Genomic DNA, 21315 nt, shown 5'->3' on the forward strand with positions numbered 1-21315 from the left:
AATGAAGTTATGCATACACAGAAGTGGCTGAAGTGATGATGCTGAAATCATCACTTAATTTTTCTTCTCTAAAAATATTTTTCTTCTCTAGATTAAGACAGTTAAATGCCTCTTTTCAATGTTTAGGGTGTGTTTGTGGGAATTATAACAATGGCAAAGAAATGAAATATTAATGAAACAAATATTGGGTAATCTTGACCAGACTTATTTCTGTAACTTTACATATCCATAGAGGACTTCTACGTATTATTTTGTTGTTCTGTGTTGAGGAAAACTGTGGCTGCAGTGAGAATGTTTTGAAAAACACTGGATATGCTATTCACAAAAGCCCTAGTAGGAAAATATACTATGGTTTTTTTTCCAGGTGGGAAATAAAGTCATCCCAGTAAATTGAATTACAGGCTGATTTTCAAGGGCAATCAGATTGTACACAGTTATGTTTGAAACGTGGGAGTATTGAGAACTTCAACGAAAACAGGCAGAACTACACACTGAAATAAATGCACGTTTTGTCAGGAGCGTGGAATGGTTTCCACACATTTCAGTGGGATTTGCTGGAATATAATTTCTGATATATCTATCTGTATATTTTATGTGCTCAGTCTAGATTTAATTCTTGAACTTTATACAACAATATTTGAAAAAAAAAAATCACATTATATTCTCAAATAGTTTAAAGTTCACTGTCAGAAGCTGGGTCATTGAAAAGAAAGGTTTAGGCTGAATCAGCCAATGGCTGGCCACAGATGCTCTCCCCCACCTATCCCTTCAAGGAGAGAAGGAGGAGAGATAAAGAGATTTATGAGTTTAGAAGGAACTAAGCTACTCTAATGAAATATTAATAATAAAATAAAAAGAAAATAGTTAAATAGATGCAATATATACAAAACCATATCAAGCTCCCAGGATGATGTCACCAGCAGGCACTGGGGAAGTCCCAGACTGGACTCAGCAATGGATGGGAACTGGATTCCAGCTCTGGAGTCAGGAATGCACAGATCGGGATCAAAAGCAGATGAACAGGCAGCGTCCTCTTCAGATGTTGGCCATTGAAGAAAGAGAGCTGACCCTTTGATCCGTCAGCTTTTATACCAGGCATGGTGCAGTTGGGATGAAATAATCCTGCTGGTCAGTTTTGGGTCACTTGTCCTGTCCACTCCTCCCTGCAGGTGGGACCCCTCTAAGCTTTTCTGTTTCCAACCCTCCAACGGGGTAAATAACAAAATTAGCTGACTTTGGTTGTTATAGCAATAAGTATAAGCAAGAGGCTCTCTGCATCCTGCAGTCTGACTGTATACTCCGAGAACAGTTTTCTGCACAACATGCTGTTAATTTCAGAGAGTTAGAAGAGGCCTGGCTAAGAAGTAAAATTACTGAACAGAAAGTTGGTTCTATTTTACCTCAAACCAGGACAGTCTAACATAAATAATTCATTCTAGAAAAAGCTCTTGCCGACCTGCAGATTTCTGTGAAGAAATACTGCCCAGTACCTAGAATGAGACTGAAGCTCAGTCTCTCTAGATAGGCAGATGGGGGATCTGAGCTGTGGAGTCCTATTCTGCTATAAATGCAACTTACTGAGTTGAGATTCAAGCATCTCTGTTAACAATTCTGTCACTTCAGCTGTTCTTTTCCTTGGACTGCATTATAGGCGACCAAAAAAGAAATGTTGCATTTTAAGCAGGAGAAAAAATGTTCATTGAACCAACACAGACTTTTTTTTTTCTTCTAAGAATCTATTTATCCCTCAGAACCTATTGTTCTGCAGTTTTTATGACAAATCAGTCTATCACCCAAGAACATTTCTATAGTGCTAGACTATCTGAAATTTCAAATATAATAAGATGGGACTAAATCCAAACGGGTTAATTTAAGATTTTTAGTTTTTTATTTTTTAAGTTGGGCAGATCACTTCTGGAATATATCTATAAATTACACAGTAGAAAACCCCCTCATCTTTTAATCCACAGATTTCTCCATTTCATCAGTAACCAGTAACACCCAATTGAACTGTTAGTACACTTTTGCAGAAGACTTTCAGAATAACCTTATTTATCAAAAAAAGTTTGTGTGGAAAGAAGAAAGAAGTAGGGAGAAGGGTGGTAGAGAAAGAAAGCACACAAGCACGTTTCCATAAGAATTCAAATGAGTTTAAAAAGAAACCCGTAGACCCCTGACGCTTTCCAGGAAGGGAAAAAACTGAACAGACAATACTCAAGTATTTATTGTGGTTGTATAATAATTCAGAATGGCAATACTATGGATCTAAACCAACAAATTTCTGACCTTTAAATACAGCAATTCAGTTCTGTTCAATACTTTTCTATTTGTGTGTGTGTGAGAGAGATATAGATATTGTGTGCATGTACAATGAGAGAGAGAGAAATGTGACAGGAAATTTATTTAAAATATTCTCTTTGGCTACTCCAGATGCTAGGAAATATGAAACCTGTAACTCTTTTGAGAACTTAGTAAAACCTCAATATTTTTTGAGGATGCTTTTGTTACACTACTGTTCAATTAGACTCCATCTTGGATGGAGAGGCAATATACTTGGTTTATCAGCCACTGCCATATTAATGTATAGGGGAGGAGATAGATGCTATCACTTTGTCAAGTAATACTTGACAAACAGTTATTCCTACAACAGGAAGAGTGGATGACCTTGATAATATATATTTCAGTCACTCCACTATCTCTTCAACTGAGATGAAGAATAAGGTCAGTAAATCAGACCATCGCTGTTTACGAGTCAAAAAACAGGATTCTGCACAATCTTCTTTCTCCTGTCTTTACTACTGGGAATGTAAATAACTATATGAACTTAAGGTATTTTTTAAAAGCCCATTTTTTAATGCTAATTCCAACATGCTTTTAAAAATACCTTCTGTTCATTCTAAAGCACAATGTTAACTTCTTCACTATGCTAAAAGAAACAAAACGCCAAACATACAAACACCCAAAAAACATATCTGCAAAACTGACAAAAAACCCCCAAAATTCTCAGGGCTATTCAGCACACAAAAACGTGCTTTTTGACATGCATTAGAAGTCAGACTTGTACCACTCAAATAATTGATGGCTATGTCATCAAACTAGATGTTTATTCCAGATTATTTCATATTTACTCTTCAGCATACATATTGCATGCAAAAAGGGTATTACTGATTTGAATAAAACTAAATAAAGAATTGCATTCAGTATGAATAAAGAGAACAGAAGCCATAATAACACAATGTCAGATTTTGCTATGGTTAGTAAGGAAATTTAGTAGTGAATTATCCTTATTCAAGACTAACTAATTCTAAAAGGTAAGGGTTGGAAACACTAGCCAAAAAGCTGGCCTCTTGAAATACAGAATTTGCTACCAGAATAACTGAATTCATTGCAGGTTCTGAATATTAAATTTGTTCAGATACACTCATGTACTCCCTCTCCTTACTTTTTAAAAAAAGAATTCACATACTTTTGTATGTTTAGATGTGTGGGAAATCCAAACAAATCTGATAAACACAATGACAGCCGTGCTATCACTATGTCAATGCAGAAGAAGAAAATTTCTAGGATGTGCACAGGCATTAAAGAAGGGTAGAAACAGGCAATAAGGAAGATAAGATGTGCAAACACAGAATGACATATTTCCCAAAATGTTTCTGGCTTTGGTTAAATTACAGGAATTACAATTCCAAGACATTACATTTTCAACAATGAACGGATTTTTTCAGAGACAGAATTTTCTTCTTTTCCTGTCTGTATGCAAAAATATTCATTCACACTCAGCATTATGCTGAAAAACTGTTTTGTTAGTAAATGTGTGACTGGCTGGCATTATTGAAAGCTGACTGGGCAGCCAGCTATTTGACTTGAAATTTCAGAGCAAGAAGTAGAGATGGGAGATAGAACCCTATTTTTCTTACAATAAAAAGAAGATTGAGAAGAACTTTATTCAAAACTTAGTATCTTTTTATTTTGTCTGACGAAGCTTCCCTTGCAGCCTTAATTAGTAATTCAGCTATTATAAATTTGCCTTATATGAACATTTAAATAAGAATATATCAAAATTTTCTGTGTGGTTGTTTCTTCAGCTCATAGAAAAGATAATGAATGAAGCAAGAAGACATCAAATACATCATCTGCATTAGCTACATATCATCTTCCTTAAGACATATAAGTATGATAATTTTTAGGTATATCGTACTCTTCCCATAAAGTAAGAGCTAAGTCAGTTCTGGTAAAAGAATGTAGTAGTTACTTAGGTCACTGAAATGGAAGCCTAAAATGTAAATGCTTTTTGCAAACGCTGGTAATGATAAAGCTAATACAAACAGTAATTACTTGCACCCCTAGCTATTGAGGCATGCCAATTTTACTCAGTGAGAGGGCAGTAAAACAGCAGATAAAATTTAATGTATGTGCCACAGATGGATTGTGAGCTGACCATGACAACTCAAACAGACTTGAGGTTATATGGCCTGTTGTTCATTTGTTGTAAAAAAACCTCTAAATACAGCTAACAAAACCCAGGAATTAACAGAAAAGATACTTTGAACAAAATAAAACTTCATTGTGCTTTTGCATGAGCCCATGCAATGCTAATGTCAGGATTTTGTGCACAGTTCACATTCATATCACAGAAAGGGTGCAGTAGAACTAGCACATACAGTAGAACTCATAGAAATTAGGAAAAGGTCTATGAGAAATATCAAGTATATGAAATGACTTCTGCTTTAAGAACAGCAAAATAGACTATAACCATTCAGCTTGGAAAAAGATAACAGGAAATTAGAGAGGTTCCTACTTGTTCAGAGGAAGCATAGAAATGAACTGGAGTCAATTTTTCACCTTGTGCTAGGAGGCTGAGGTGCTTTTACCTCGTAGTCTGAAAGGAAAAGAACACCTATTATGCAAGGAAAACTGAAACACAAGAGAATTTTACAAAGTGGAAATTAACTTATTCTAAACTGTGAACCTGAAATCATCTTAAAATCAAATAGCTTTTACTTGAAGTCATAGAACACCCAAGATGTTCTAAACATAACCATATCTTTTTCAATATATTTATGAACCTTAGTATTGCATTGAGAATCTAATTATAATAAATCAGAAAAAGGAAAGAAAAGCATAACTTTTGCCTATATCTAGCAACCCTAAAAGCACATTGTTTCTTTGTATATAGGATGTGCCTTTACTAAGTTCTGTGATTTTATGGGGTCTTTTTGTTTGAAATCAACTTCCTTTCTGTTTTACATCACGATATTTCCCCATATTGAACTTGCCATTACAGTTGGATATGGAAAAGAGTTCTGAAAATTTATTAAATTTTAAAAGGTTCAATTTTTTAAAATTATATTTTCAGATCATGGTAAATTAAGCAGACTGGAAAGTATTCATTAGGCTATACGATTATCAACCGCTGTGGTGAAATAGTTAGAAATAGCTTATTTTTCTTTTTAGATTGTCAGTCAATAACACAGCTTTTTTTATTTCAAAAAGGAAACAAACAGCCTTCTAAGAAAATTGCTGGAAAGAACTGGTATTCAGAGTCTAAGAAAACTGCTGAAAACAACTGATATTCAGCATTTTCTAATAGACTTCCAGCAACATGGAATATTCTGAATACAGTTTCAGTTCTCAAACTATAAAAAATTAGATGCTGCTATTAAAAATTTAAGGCTGTCTATAAGCTATATGTCTATAGTTATCCTTATTTAGTATCTCTGAAGTAGCTGCTTATTCAGCAATTTTAGTGAAGGGAAAAAAAAGACACTCTTTTTGTAATTCAAATGGCACAGAAAATGCCTGGAGGCAAAAGAGTGTCCAAAACTGGTTTGATGAAAATATAAGGGCTAAAAGTAGAGCTAGGAAACAGAACTATTTCCAAGTTTCAGGATATAAGATAGGTAAAGTCTATTTTTAAGTTTTATTTTTAATTTCAAGATAACTGTAAGTTTTCAGATTTTTAGACAATACTGTGGTCCACAGTTACTGACAGCTATGCTGGAACTAACTTCTCAGCTTTCTTTGTGTACTTTTCATGCTCAAAATATTAACTTTCACAGCTTTTCCCATACTTAAGAGATGATGTTAAATTATGCAACAGACAAAAGTTAAAATCAGGAAAAGAAGTAAGTGACATAGGGGAAAGTGCTCCAAATTTTGATTTATTCTCATCACATTATTCACTGGTCAGAAAAAAGATAAAAAGAAAAAGATGCAGAATTTTCTTATTATTTTTTTATTTTTTAAGGGGCCTATACACAGAGGAAAAAAAGACCTTTGTTGAAAAAGGTTGTTTTGAGAAATACCTTTTTGCAGCACTATAAACTGTCACTGGACAAACCGTAGTACCTTCTCTTCATTAACTAAGCAGGAAAAGAAAGGTAGCTTAAACCAGCAGTCAGAATGACTGAAGTTATATATTTACTATACATATTATATATTATTATCTCATTGACATATATTTATAATTATATACTTATCTATTATATAGTTACTTATTTATTAAATATAAATATATTTGCATATTTATATAATCTATGTGTGTTTATGTATGCATATGCCCTTAACACCTTGAATACTTCTACTACTCTCCTATGGAAAGTGGACACTGGAAAATATCCCCACTATCTTCCACTTTTCTGAAGGAAGGAGTTATGGAACACAGGACAGTTTTAGGTTCCATTGACATTCTAGATTCAATAGGATAAACATGTCAGCAGACTTACAGAGATCCTGAAACTTGATATCTGTTTCACCCTCACAGCTGCCACAGATTTGTAGTGTGATGACAGACAGGTTCAGTGTTAAACAGAAAATCTGAAAAAGTTAAATTTGGGCAGACAGCGTACCATTGGAGATACAAATGATACAACAGAGAGCATTCAGACAAACCTGATTCATTAGTCAGCTGTACCAATGTCTTTTGTGCTGCTCCGAAGCACCTCTACAGTAGGATAACTCTAATTAAGAAAACTGTCTAGCATCCATTCCATGAAGTGAAACACAAATACTATAGGGCAAGAAATATCAGTATTTTGTATTAGTCTTAAAACAAAGTGAGAGTATATCGAGTTTACTGCATTTCTGAAGCATTCTGTGGACTCAATGCTGAATCTACATTTATGGTTTAGTTAACTGTACTCTGTTCTGGTCACACGGGAGAATTGGAGAAGCAGATGAAATCCTGATAACTATTGCTTATGCACTAACAGGAAAATGTTTTCAGATGAGGGTAGGTATTATTGATATTATAAAGGACTAATTAGAAACTTTTCCATAATGATACTGTTTTCATCTCTCATCATACTAGATCTTTGCTCATCTTGTCAAAAGTACTATGTAAGAATGTCATTGCAAGGAGGGCCATGTTGTGATGAAGATCCTTGTCTAAAAGAAAGAAAAACCGAGCAAAAAAACCCTGTGAAAGTATCTTTAGAAGAAGGAGTAAACACAGCTGCCTTATGTCCCCTCACAGCAGAACATGGCAAACAGTGCATCCTGCTGCAGTTCAGGAAAGTCAGTTGGATGGAAGGAGGCTGGTTTGAAAGAGGTAGATCTAGAATTCAGAAGTCATGAAATGAGGCAGGTGACTGTTCCTATCTTAAAGATGACATCTCTGTTTTGCCTTTGAGGCAAGATCCTTAAGCTGTAGAGGTGTCCAGAGAGGCTATTTCTCTCTGCATCTTGTCATGCTGCCAGATGGGATTACACAGTTCCAGACATGTGCAGAATAAGAGGTACAAAAGGACACAATACTAAACGCATGGAGACATGGTCACGCATCAAGTTCAAGTGCCATGAAGCAGCAAACTGAAAACTCATGACGTTATTAGAAATGGAAAGCTTGGGAGATGATCCCACATTTGTCAGTGTAACATATATATTCTATAGGCAGTACAGAATGTACAATACTATCAATGAGACTAATGGAAAAGGAAAAAAAACCCAGCATGTTTGCAGTGCATGCCTTGGCTATAAGCAAGTGAAACATGTCAGATGTTTCCCAGCAACAGGTGCTCACTATAATCCCACAGATCAAGAAATTGACTCCATGTTGAAAAGGAGATCATAAAGATGATTCTTCAAGGCAATATTCCTATGAAGACAAGAGCTTCCACTGTTCTTGCTGTCATAGTTGCCTTTCGTGGCTTACAGGGGTTAACAAGTTGTTGCAAAGACAGAGAATCTGTTAAAAAAACCCAAAACAACAAAACACATACACTGAAAAATGCAGGAAAACAAAATCTAATTTATTGCAATCTTTGCAGAGAGTAATGCTTGCATGGGCTACGATATCTCTCAAACGAGATGATCAGTCACTGTCCAGATGGCAACCAGATGTCTTCTTTGCAAGGGTCCTGGCAACAGCATCTTCAGGTAGATCAGACAAGACTCCCCCAAACTGCCATTCTTCTGAATTCTAATATCCATCTGGCCCATAGTCCTTTGGAACCATGACAGCACATACATGGTTCATTGCTGTTAGATCTATTGCCCTTTAATTGTGTATAAACCATCTCTTAACTATTCAAAAAATACATCCTTATATGGTTATTCCTGCTTCTGCAGAAACAGTCTGTACTGACTACTTACAAGAGCCTTATCTATGCACTATTTGGTCAATTCTTCAGCAGGAATCTGCTGGGATGGTCAGATTGTTGACCTAGGATACTGATCAACAGAATGAAGCATATAAATAATGCCTATTATTTGGTTGGGGCATATCAGGAACTTCCTCGGTAATTTCTGTGGTCGAAATTTCAGGCTGGGGAGCTGCTGCAACAGTTATTAAATGCTTTTCTGTGAAGCCAGTTAGTTCAGTCAGTCTCTTGTTTGAAGTCAGTCTGTTATGTCAGGTGAACCCATTGCCTTGTCTTTCTGAAGAGTAGCTGGGCAATTCATGGACCACCCTGGGAACTGCTAAATGTGCTGGGTGTTACACAACAATTGCAACTATAAGACAAACTTGATTCTTATCTTTCTGTCACACTTACAGATGTAGAAATTTTATAACTCTTGCCACAGGCTCCTGAAGCTGTTATTGTTTACGTAGCACTTTCAAGCAGTTTTCAAGCCCTTCCCATTTTAGCTTGGATAACAACAGTCAACCCATAACACAGTAGCTGAAAAACTATCTTTTTCCAAGACTGTAAAGTCTTCTTGCATACAGGTACCTGAAATGGAATTTTGTTCTTCATGTTACATGCTGTGAAAGGTCATTTCAGTATTCAACAGCTGATCCAATCGAGATGAAGTATCAACAGAATGCTGTTATTTTCAGCTACATACTTAAACTCAACAGGGCTGCTGAGAAAAATGAAATGGTGCTACGCACATCCTGCTTGAGATGTCTTATACCTGAGCGTGGAGTGGGAAGCTCTGTGAGCAATGAAAAGGGAAACTTCTCTAGTTCTAGATTCCTCAGAAGTACAGATACCTGTATTGTTAATGTATGCACCAACCAATATTTGAACATATGAGATTGGTAATAGGTAAATAAAAGTTTCATCACATCGAATAAGATGTACTACATTAGAGAATGGATTACATGCTTTCTGCAGGTACTGAATGTCAAGTTCAGAGCCTTTTCACAGTACGGATCTCAGGCTTTGCAAAGAGAGGTTTAGCTTTTCAGTTCTGGCAAGATACCTCTGAAACTTTCCTTATCCAGATCTCTTGAATATCAGCTGAATCAGATTTTGTCCTCTCTAGACTTCATCCTTGTCAGTGTCAATATGATCTTAGTTTCTTTAGGTGGGAGGCGGATGATTGGGGGTGATATTCCAAATAAAAACTTTTCGTCACCTTAAATGACAATATGTTCCTTTTTTGATTGTCTTTGTTACTACCCAAAATGGATGCTTTGTGATTCTATCATGAAGAGTTCTTATGAGTCATAATCCTTTAATGATACTTACTCTAATTCCATTGTTTGATTTCCTACTGCATTGGAACTTCCAGTTGAGATGTAAGTCCTCCTCAGAATTTACTGGTAATCAGAAATACTGAGTGTGGTATGATTAGTACATATCAAAACTCATAGAACATAGGTTACCTACATAGTTGTGTAGATGGTAAAGAAGGAGAACTCTCCTGACCTTAAGAAATCCACTCCCTCTGCACTGTCTCACAATGTCTTAAAGTTACGAGTCCAAAACCAGACAACTTTTCTGAAGCATGCTGTGCAGCTAACAAAGCTATTTTATAGAACTTTCTTCCATTATGGTTTTGATCCCAGTCTTTGATGATGAAAGTCCTTTCCTTCCTCAAACTGCAAACACAGCTTTTAAAAAAAGCAAACAAATCTTGAAACGGCAAAAACCAACTCTGCTAGTAAAATCTCCATGCCTAAAACTGAATACAGACAGGTGGTTTAAGGTTGCGTATCGTTTTCATTTTGAACTTATCTACTGTGGAGAGCAAGACATCATTCATTATCTCTTGTGAGAAAAAGCCTAAAGTGATTATACAGTTTCACATAATCTGCAAAAGGTCTTGGAATCAACAGGAATCAAAACAAACAACTCTGCACTATTTGGTAACTTCCTTTCCATTTTTCTTTCTCAGCAGAACAAAAGAAAAGTTGAGACCTTGAAATTCTCACCTTCACAAGCATCTATAAATTCTACGTAAAATTCGTATTAAATCCTGGAAATTGTCATTGTATGTCTATGCCATGTAACATTTTAAATTATATCTGCATAAAATTCCACTAAAATAACCTACCAGTCAATTTAGAATAGTGTTTTCTCTCCCCCAACTATTTACTGATTTCTCTTTAGACATACCTCCAAAGAAGTAAAACTGTTTCAATCATTGTCTGGACACACTTGAGTATTTTGTTGCCATTAACTCTTTCTCTATATACTTGGAAAATGTAATTTCTTTTTTCTTCCAGTCATTCTCAAATTCAGAAATTTGAAACAACTGATTTACTCAAAGATTTCTAGGGGCTATTGCTCACATATCCTTGAACCACCCAGTGCTGTGGATAGTGCTACCTTTTTACAAAGACAACTCAGAAGCTGACATCTTCTTTTCCCTCTTCTTCCTGTTCTACACTCCCATTTCAGCTGCAGTTTCTCTGAAAAATGCTCAATACTGGTGCATATTATTTTTAAAAATGTGGAAATGCCAATCTATATGTTGAATTTCAGGTAATCTCTTGTTCTTGAGCATAACATGCAGAGGAACTGTAATTCTTACGTAAGATAATACACCCTACTCCTCTACCTAACTGAGGCAGTCTGTGGCACCAAAAGTCAACTTTCTGTGCTTCAAGGAGTCTTTGTATGGTGCATTCACATTGTTTCAGTTCATGCAGTACAAGTGATTGAAATGTTACCAGTAATTGTTGTCACATAGCTAAATAAGAAGAAATACTAGCATTTTCTATTTGCCTAAAATCTCTCAAATTTGAGAATTTAAGTGTCCAGACAGTTATACACTTCTAATTTCCCTGTAAGGAATAAAACCCTAAACACTTAAAAATTGCTGAAGATACATTGCAGAAATAATCTAGTACCTAAATTAAGACTGGAAAGCAGCTCTGCAGAAAAGGACCTTGTGATCCCAGTGGACAACAAGTTAAATATAAGCCAAGCAATGTGTCCTTTGGGCAAAGAAAGCTAACAGCATCCTGGTCTGCATTAGCAACACTATTGCCAGCAACTCAAGAGAGGTGATCCTTCTCTACTCAGCACTGATAAGGTTACATGAGGGCTGGGGTGGTCTGCTTTCTCCAGTACAAGAAAGATAGGGACTTACTGGAGTGAGCCCAACAAAGAGACGCAAAGATGATTAAAGGACTGGAGTATCTGTCATATGAAGAGAGGCTGGGAGAGCTGACTCTCTAGCCTGGAGAAGAGGAGGCTCAGAAGGGATTTTATTAATGTATACAAATTCCTGCTTTGGAGGGAATGAAGATGATGGAGTCAGACTCTTTTTGGTGGTGTCCAGTGGCAGAACAAGAGGCAATAGGCACAAACTGAAATACAGGAAATTACATCTGAACACAATTAAACACTTATACTGTGAGGGTGGTGAAAGACAGGCACAGGCTTCACAGAGAAGTGGTACAGTCTCCATCCCTGGAGATATTTAAAGCCCAACTGGACATGGACCTAAGCAACCCACTTTAGCTGCCCCTGCTAGAGCAGGAGAGTTGGCCCAGCTGATCTTGAGAGATCCTTTCCAACCTCAACCATCCTGTGATTCTATCGTTCTCTCACTGCTTCTTCCCATGCTTTCCCTTCCCTTCTCCAATACCTGAATTTAGTCCAATCTTCTTCAGGATTTTCTTCAGGCTGCAGCTAAATCTCACAGAACAAAACTGACACTATGCTACAGGTTTGATTCATATACATTAAGAGTTAAGAAACACATTGACATGAATTTGTGTGTTTTGTTTCTATTTACTTTTCATAATAAATTGAAATATATCTTACAAGTGGCATCAAAAAGGAGGAAGCCTAGAACAACAAGAGCCCGAAAGGACTTGATAGCAGAGGTTGCTATTGTATAAAGCAATACAGTTCAGCTCCCTGAATTCCTCAGTGTTTTCTTTGTTTTCTCACCCTCTTTGGACCCCTCCTTAACCTGACAAGTGATAGTCTTTGAAGCAAGTGTCACTGTTGATCTGAGAACTTGCCATCTCTCAGATAAATGAATTCTCTGGCAGCCCAAGTGAACAAAGTCTGCAATTGCTTCAGCGCAGTTCTTGTTCACTTGCCAGAGGCAGGGCAAGTGCTATCACCACTTAATGGGAGAAATGTATCTTACGTTGAACTGTCAAGGAGGCATTGTTTTAAAGTGAACAATTCCAACGCTTTCTTTTACACATAGTGCTTAAAGATGTTGTGGTGTAGGAAATGTCTTTTGCCATCACACACGGCAATAACACTTTACATTCATCCTGTGCCACTTCTGTAGAAACTGAAGAAACTAATAACTGTAAAAACTATGAAAATGAGCCTGCCAAATTTAACCAAACACTTGATTTTCAGGAACACCAGGTGGAACAACTTTTAAACTTGTTATGATCAATACAATTAAGTTGCATATTCTAAATTTTTCAGGTTGTTTCTTTTCTTTAGTGGTCATTTTAAGGTAACTATCAATTTGGTACTGAGTAGTACAAACAGGTGCTAAGCAGCAAGCTCTATACATAAATAAGAGCATGTATCTTAAATAAGAGTTAGATAACGTATGTGCATTATTATTCTTGATGATAATGAGAACTGAGTTTAATTTGGTAGGCTGCGTGGCAGACCATTCATTCTTACCCTCCTCCACATCAATTCCTCTACCCATCTAAATCAAGACCCCCAGAAGGTTTCTTAATCAACAGGTTGAGATGCTCATAAAGTTTTCCCTGAGCAAGCAGTAGAATTGCCAATTAGTGGTGACAGGTATTTTGAAAACATATTCACATTGGGTAGCATCTGCTTTCACTGCATCTTTCCTACTAGTATCTTAGGAAAAGAAATCACTCTCTGCTGCTACATGATTATTTAGTGCAAATTTTCATAAAGCCTATATGAAAAACCAAACACGGAACTCTACTTAATACTTCAGAAAAGCACAGACTAAGCATATTGAGTGAGCAAAGGATCATTTTACATTATTTTTTTTCTTAATCCCAGCTACAGTGATAATACTACCCTTGAATCTTTGGATCAGAGCAGCTATATTCTTTTAGGGCTCCCAATTTGTAGCCTAGAAGTGTAGTTTGTGTTTTATTCAATTGGGTTCAGCATATTAATATGTTCATTCCGTTTAACAGCCTGCAGGGAAGACACGTTATTCATTATAGTCACTGTTCTTCTATCTCTCTACTGACTTTTGTCCAAACCAAAGGATCTGGTAAGCAATTACTGGTGTGAGCATAAAGCTGAAAGTCTGAAGTTTTATTGAATGCAGTGAAGGGAGAGGGTAGTTTTCATCTCCTTTCATACTTCATCATATACCTGAGTAAGCAGAGAAAATGCATGCTGTTTGTATGAAATTTCAAGAAGTTTCTAGATTAAAAGTCTGACTAACATGAATAACAGCAGTGGAAGGATGACCTAATTTCAATACTACTATGTGCAAACTAATGACAGAAATTTAAGCCTTAATTTCATTAAAGTATATTTATGTCTAAAAACTGCTTGACATCACACATTTATTCCAATTTATGTATTGACCTACTCTTACTCTGGCAAGTTGTAATGCAGTTCAGATTAAAATTAAAGTAATTTTAGTCTGCAACAACAACTTCAGTTCAGTTACTATTAACTTAACTGCACTTTTGGTCTGTTAGAAATTAGGAGCTCAAATATGCAGCTATTTAATTTAAATGATACTGAGCTAGGAATCATAGAATCCATATATTTAAAAGCCACCATACTGTCTCCCCAGAACCTTCTCTTCTCCAGGTTGAACAACCCCAATTCTCTCAGCCTTTCTTCATAGGAGAGGTGCTCCAGTCCCCTGATTGTTTTTGTGGTCCTCCTCTGAATCCGCTCCAACAGGTCCATTTGTTTCTTGTACCCAGAACTGGACTCCAGAGCTGGATGCAGTACTCCAGGTGGGGTCTCACAGGAGCATGCTTCATTTTATGCAGCCCAGGATATGGTTGGCTTTCTGGGCTGCAAGCACACACTGCTAGCTCATGTCTAATTTTTCATCTACCAGTGTCCCAAAGTCCTCTGCAGAACTTCTCTCAATCATCCATCCCCCAGACTGTATTGATACTGATGATTGCCCTGACGCATGTTCAGGACCTTGCACTTGGCCTTGTTGACATGCATGAAGTTCATAAGCACCCATTTCTCAAGCCTTACAAGATCCCTCTGGACGGCACCCGTTCCCTTTAACATATCAGTTGCGTCACTTGCTGAGTTTGCACTCATTCCCACTATCTATATCCTTAATAAGAGAATTTTTCACCTGTGTACAGGAGACCGGGTGAATCAAAAAGACTACTTCTCAGAAAAGGAATCAGTTAAGGGAGCCAAATGGGAAACCAGCACTTGTTTTGGCATAGCTGAAGGATTCATGACAGCCCAGTATGTCAGCAGGAGAAATGGGTTAAATCATCTATTCAACAAAAGTTTTTTTGTTGGTGACAAAAAGGCTAAATAAGAAAAGTAAAGGAAAGAAATACCTCTGAAAATTATATTGCAAATGGATTTTGTTTCTTCTCTGTAATATAGCTCTAAGGATAAATTTTAGTAGTAGAAAAGGACAATTATACTCACTGAATTTATTCCTGTTACGATTATGAAATACAAATTGAAATTTTTTTCATTAAAAATAAAGATTATGTTGTTAATGGGATTTTCTTTAAGTATTTAAGCTAATGACTAGCAAAGAGTTGCCTGAAGCATTTCAAAATTATTTGCAGCAAAAGAGAAACTGATTTGTTATTTCAGCTTTGCATTGTCAAACTTGGAGAGGTTTTGGTGTAGCACAAGACCTGGAACACTTATTTTGAGAAGCATTCAGATATTCTTGTACCTTTCTCGTATTAAATTCAATGCTCTTTAAACAAGAACAATAATTTGGCATTGCTTGATTATCTTCTCCTGAATCTTACAAAAAGTCCTTATACAACCTATGTGTAGGTTCTGTCAGAACTCTTATTCAGTCCATTCCTACATAAATTCTCTATTGTCCCTGGTATGAAACCAGGAAGCTGCCTGTTAGTCCTATGCCTTTTGTAGACCTGCTGTTTTTATATTCCTCCATTGAGTCAGATTCTGGCTTGACAGAAAGAATAATTTCTAGTCATACTGAGGTACAAAAACGTGTTCTCCATATCCATCCAAACAGACTCATTATGTATAGCAAAAAAAAGAATTATGTCACATTTTTGTTAGCTCTCCACAAACTTCAATGAATATTAAGTACGCTATCATGAATATTAAAATAAACTTAAAATAGACATCTTTGTATTCACTGAAATGAGAAGAAGCAGCTTCACTCAGCAGCAGTCTATACCTTTAGCAATTCATCAGAGGTTTCTAACAAGTTGGTATGTTTAATCTGTAACATTTTTTCAGACTAATCTATTCTGGACTTTTATATTACATACCTGTAAACTACAGCAAATGAGACCCGGTAAGAATTTCTTAGTCATTAGGATTATAAAAAACCTAAGAGCTAGATGATCTATAGATAGACAGCCAGTGCAAGATTCAGGTATGCAATTTCAAAACTTCTTCCTGAAAAGCCCTTACCAAGGGCTGCCTAAACCTAGAAACTCTTTGACACTTGCACATTATTGTATACTTCCTCTGGGTTGTGACATCCAGATTGGTGCAACAGAAAATACAGAAGATTCCTGAGGACAGAAGCGGAGTCCTAGTGTTCTTGCATTAAAAGGTAGCTTGCTCAACAAGGCAGTGTGATTAAATGATTAAATTTAAACTAAAATAGGGAGACATCACCAAGAAACAGCCAAAAATTGCATAGAAACAACCAACTGACTACCTAGAAACATGCCCGTAATCCAAATGGTTACTGTTTGTATTTGGAAGGGACCAGGGAAATAGCAAAAACAAAGCAATGGTGCAGAGAGGACTCCAACTGACAAGACCAGAAGCAGCACTGAGAGTGTCAGGACTGCACAGCTCCTGCCAGACCTCCTTAAGGTCATACAGACACATCCCTGTCCTTGAGTAACTTGCCGTATCAAATAAAGTACAGCACATGAGGGAAACAAGGAAAACTGTCCCTGGGAGAGGGGATGTATGGATGTGTTTATAAATTACTAATGAAGCAACAGTTTCTTGAAAAATGGGTGTTTTCAAACAAAAGCTGCACATTAAAATCGTTTAGAGCAGAGATACCTGTGTCATTTAATTTCTCTCAATAATCTGACAGCGGTACTTTTATTTTACTGTAGACATCTGAAACCATTCTTTATAACTAGAACAGCTGGAAAATTTTCAGTAATCCATAATTACCTTTCCCAGTGGCTAGCTGTAGGCACCTTTCTCTGTAGTCTAGCATTTGTTTTAGATCCTTTTCTGAAATGAGGAATGACTCACAGGTAAATTTAAGTCACAAGAAAAGCTGCTCCTACTCTCAACTAATCTCTAGATCACCATTCCTTCTCTATGAACCTGCTGTTGTTACAGAAGCAATTGCTGAGCCACATGCACACTTGCTGGCAAACAGCCTGTAGCTAAATTGCCACCACTCCCTATCTCTGCTAAGGTAATTTAAAAATCCTCTATAGTTGTTTTTAATAGCCAGGAATGTAAAGTGAAATTGAAAGCAATGATTAATATGCAGTTTAACTATCTATTCAACCTATGAAAGAGGCAACATAAAGAGAGGCTGGATTGACAGTTCAGGTTAATGTTGTCTGCTTCAGTTGTCTGACTTGCATTTGCTTGTATTTGAGTTCTCAAAGTATTGTGTTCCTAATGCACTTCTTAGGCAGCAAAGTCACCCCAGACTATAGCTCTGGTCTCCAGACTGTGCAAGAAACATTCAAGTTGAGCAATGCATGTTCAGATCTTCCACTAGCTATACTTGTTAATAATCATATGTCTACCATGCACTTTCTTGTCTACATGTTGACATGTAGACATGTCTACGTGTCTACCATGCCTTTCTTGCACAGTCAAACCTTAGAAAAAAAGAAAAAACCCCAAAACCTTCAGAAGCCATACTCAGACCAAACTGCTTAGACAATACCACCACAGTAAAGGAGAAAGGTTTAGCTAATGTGCAAAAGAAGATAGTGAACTTAATTAAAAAAAAGGTTTTGAAGCTAGGTTACATTTCTATTTCTATTACTTGCTTGGAAAAAAACAGCCTTGACTTGGGGAATTTCACTTCATTTGATTTATTACCGATTAACATAATAATTTAACAATTGGTTCAGGTAGTGAAGAAAAAAACACATACAATTAAACGGATTAAACAGATACTTTGGGTAACACCTTTTCTCAACACTTCCCAGGTTCAACTTTGGTTCAACACCTCTCCTCCTTTTCTAATCTCCACTCCCATAGTTTTCAGCAGTCAGCTCCACCATGGGTTGCAGTACCTCAAGGTTGTCCTGCTCCACAGTCTCTCAGATCTCCTGCAGTCCCTCAGACCTCCTCCAGCTGCATCCCCAGCAATGCTGTATTGGGTATAGCTAAGATGGAGTTATTTTTCCTCATAGCAGCCCTCATAGTGCTGGGCTTTGCACTGGTAGCTAGAAAGGTGTTGGTAGATGTTGTCAATACAGATCTTGGCTACTGCTGAGCAGTGTTCCCACAGCATCAAGGCTGTCTCTCCAACATTCCCCTCTCACCAGTAGGCTGGGAGCAGGCAGGATCTTCAGAGGCGACATAGCCAGGACAGCTGATCCACACTGACCAAAGAGATATTCCATACCATATAACGTCTGCTCAGCAATAAAAGCTAAAAGAAAAGGCAGGGGTGAGGGTATTCATTATTACAACATTTGTCTTCCAGAGCAACTGCTACTCAAACTGAAGCCCTATTTCCCAGGAAGTGGCTGATAATTGTCTGCTGAAGGGAAGTAGGGAATAAATCTTTTGTTTTCCTTTGCTTCTGTAAATAGCCTTTGCTTTTGTTTAATTAAGCTACCTTTACCTTGACCCATGAGTTTTATTCCATCTTGGTTGCTCCCCGTCTCTCACTGTCCTGCTGAGGAAGGGAGTGATAGAGCAGCTTGGTGGGCATCCAGTCAAGGTCAACCCCTCCACAAATGTCTTTTTCCATGTGTCTCCTGCATCTCCTCCGGTTTCTGCAAAAAGGTACCTCTTCACATCTCCTCATGTACCTCCTTTTTTGTCTCCTGTGCCTCTTCACATTTTTTTTTTTTTTTTTTATGTTTCTTACTCCCCACAGTTACCACCCTTTCTTACTGCTGTGTGTTGTGTGCTCCTCAGACTGAAGATTTGGTACACATTGGGCTGTTTCTATCTGTTGCCAAGTAGCTGGACCTGGATTGACTGACACAGCGTAGTTCCTGACCTCCTCCCACACAGGGTACCTTGCAGCCTCTGATGCCCTAACCCTGCCAGTTATGCCCAGTAGTTGCCTGCCTGGGAGGAAACAAGGAAAAAGCTATCGTGGTTTTAAATAACTGGAGAAAAGTATTAATCTGCTCTGGAATTATCAGAAAATTAAATATTCCCTGTTTACAGGTGCAGGTCTCTCTTGGAACACCAGTTCTTCTGACATTATTGAAAAGGTTGTTTATTAATGAACCCTAGTTAAATAATTTTCTCTTCCTAGATTTTTCTATTAACCTCTGAGGAAGGTTACATAAGAAAGAAGAGACAAAAAAGTTTTGTGCCATAGCATTCTTGCATCTTCCAGCTGCATTTTGAACACATTTCAAGCCAAACCTTCCCAAAGGCTTTTCCACAGGTATATTTACCACCAAGACTTAAACAGTTGATATTGTGCATAATTTTTATTAAACATGAAAGACTTTAAAATTAATTAGACAGCTGATTAGTTGGTAAGCCTGTTTGTCATTTCTATCACCCCCAACATTTTTCACTGCATAACTGATAAGTTAAATACCTGATTACACTGCAAGTTAATTGGTTTTTAAAAGAGCATCTGCAGAAAAAGGTTGTAAGCTCTGAGGTACATGCCAATCAAAACGTAATATAGTTTTTAACTGGAGAAGATTAACACATGCCACTTCATAAGGTTTGAACCTGCCTTCCTTCTCCCCCAGACTTGAAGAGATAAAATTCTTGGCCAAGGGTACACAGTGTGAATAAGATGCATTAGCTCTTTCTGCCAGTACTGTCTTTAACTTCAATAGAATTTTACATTAGGGTAAGGTGGTTAGGATTACTTGATGGCAATTTATTACCCACAGATTGTTTACTTTGGTACATCTTTAGAAAAATACCTCAGTACAGCAAAAAATGGGGAAACAGGGAAAATTAGCTGCTTCTTACTTGAAAGAGAAGAACAAAAATCTATGTTAAAGTTATATTTCTTGTTTCTGCTAAAATGAAGAAAGCAATAGTAAGGCATTTTTTCAGGGAGAAATAAAATGCAAACAAAATAGCCTTATTCTCTAAGAGGTAGAAGTCATGAGCAGGGTATTTTTTAAAATATTTTTTTCAAAATTATTACAGATTTTGGGAACAGATAGAAGGAATTCTATGCACTTAAAATATTCTTCACTGTGAAATTTGTAATTCTTATATGGTTATAAGTTTATGATATAATTCTTACAAAAATTCATTACAGCAAGTACAGGTTTTAAAAGGTACAGTTTCTTATGCTGGATAATATTCCACTGGAATGTGGAATATAACTCCATGATATGATAAAGGCGTTAGGATTAAAGATCTTCATATTGAGAATACAACCTAGACATCAAATACCCTGTAGGAGTACTGGCTTCCTTCATTCTATTTCTGGATCCACACTCCTACACACTTTAAATCTACCGTGTTCTCTATCCATGTGTCTACCCATAGCATAGGACTTTAAAAATTGTGTGTGCTTATATATAAATTATGTTCTATTCCTGCATTACCATTTTTAAATTTCTTCTTTAAGGTTCTGTCTAGATCACTGTTTTGCTCTTTTCTCTCTTCTTTTACATTACAGAGCCCTACTTTTTCACTTTTCTTAACTACTGCAGTTCATAGATTTAAAAAAATGTCAGTTTACCCTGATCAGTCTTCAGAAAACCAAAATGTTAACTATATGCATTACAACATCAGTTCTTCTCTCCTATCGAATGCCTGCCTAAGATATTCAGTCTTGGCATTTTTGATGTTATCTTGTTAAAACTCTTGGTAGAAAAAAAAATCTGTCTTCCTGAAATCATTCACCTGACCTCAAATAATGCCAACTAGTCAAAGTTAATTAAGCCTTTAATTATTTTTATATGCTTATGCTTCATTTTCAAATGCATAATATTTTTAGTTGTCAAAATGACCCATTCTTCTGCTCAAAAGAAAAAAAGCATAGCCTTAAGACTACTCAAGTCTTTTCACTAAGGTATTTTTTCATAGCATGGTGGATCTTTCTACTAACAAAGTTTCATCACCTTGATGGAACAGATATAGTAGTGGTAAGATGCATGTTCACAATTCATTCCGATGTTACCATAATGGTCAAAAGAATTGAAAAGTATTGCTGTAATTTCAATCAGTTCATAGAATCTCCTGAGCTCTATTAACGCTACTGCTGTTCTTGTCAGATCAAATTGTCTTAATTGCAAAGTTAAGATTCTGATATTCTGAAAAGCCTGGAAGTTTTATGAGTCTATTTCTATGTGTGTGGATAAAAATTTTACATCATAACTTTATATATATTTTT

This window comes from Numenius arquata, chromosome 4 (genome assembly GCF_964106895.1).
Source record: "Numenius arquata chromosome 4, bNumArq3.hap1.1, whole genome shotgun sequence".
Lineage (NCBI taxonomy): Eukaryota > Metazoa > Chordata > Aves > Charadriiformes > Scolopacidae > Numenius > Numenius arquata.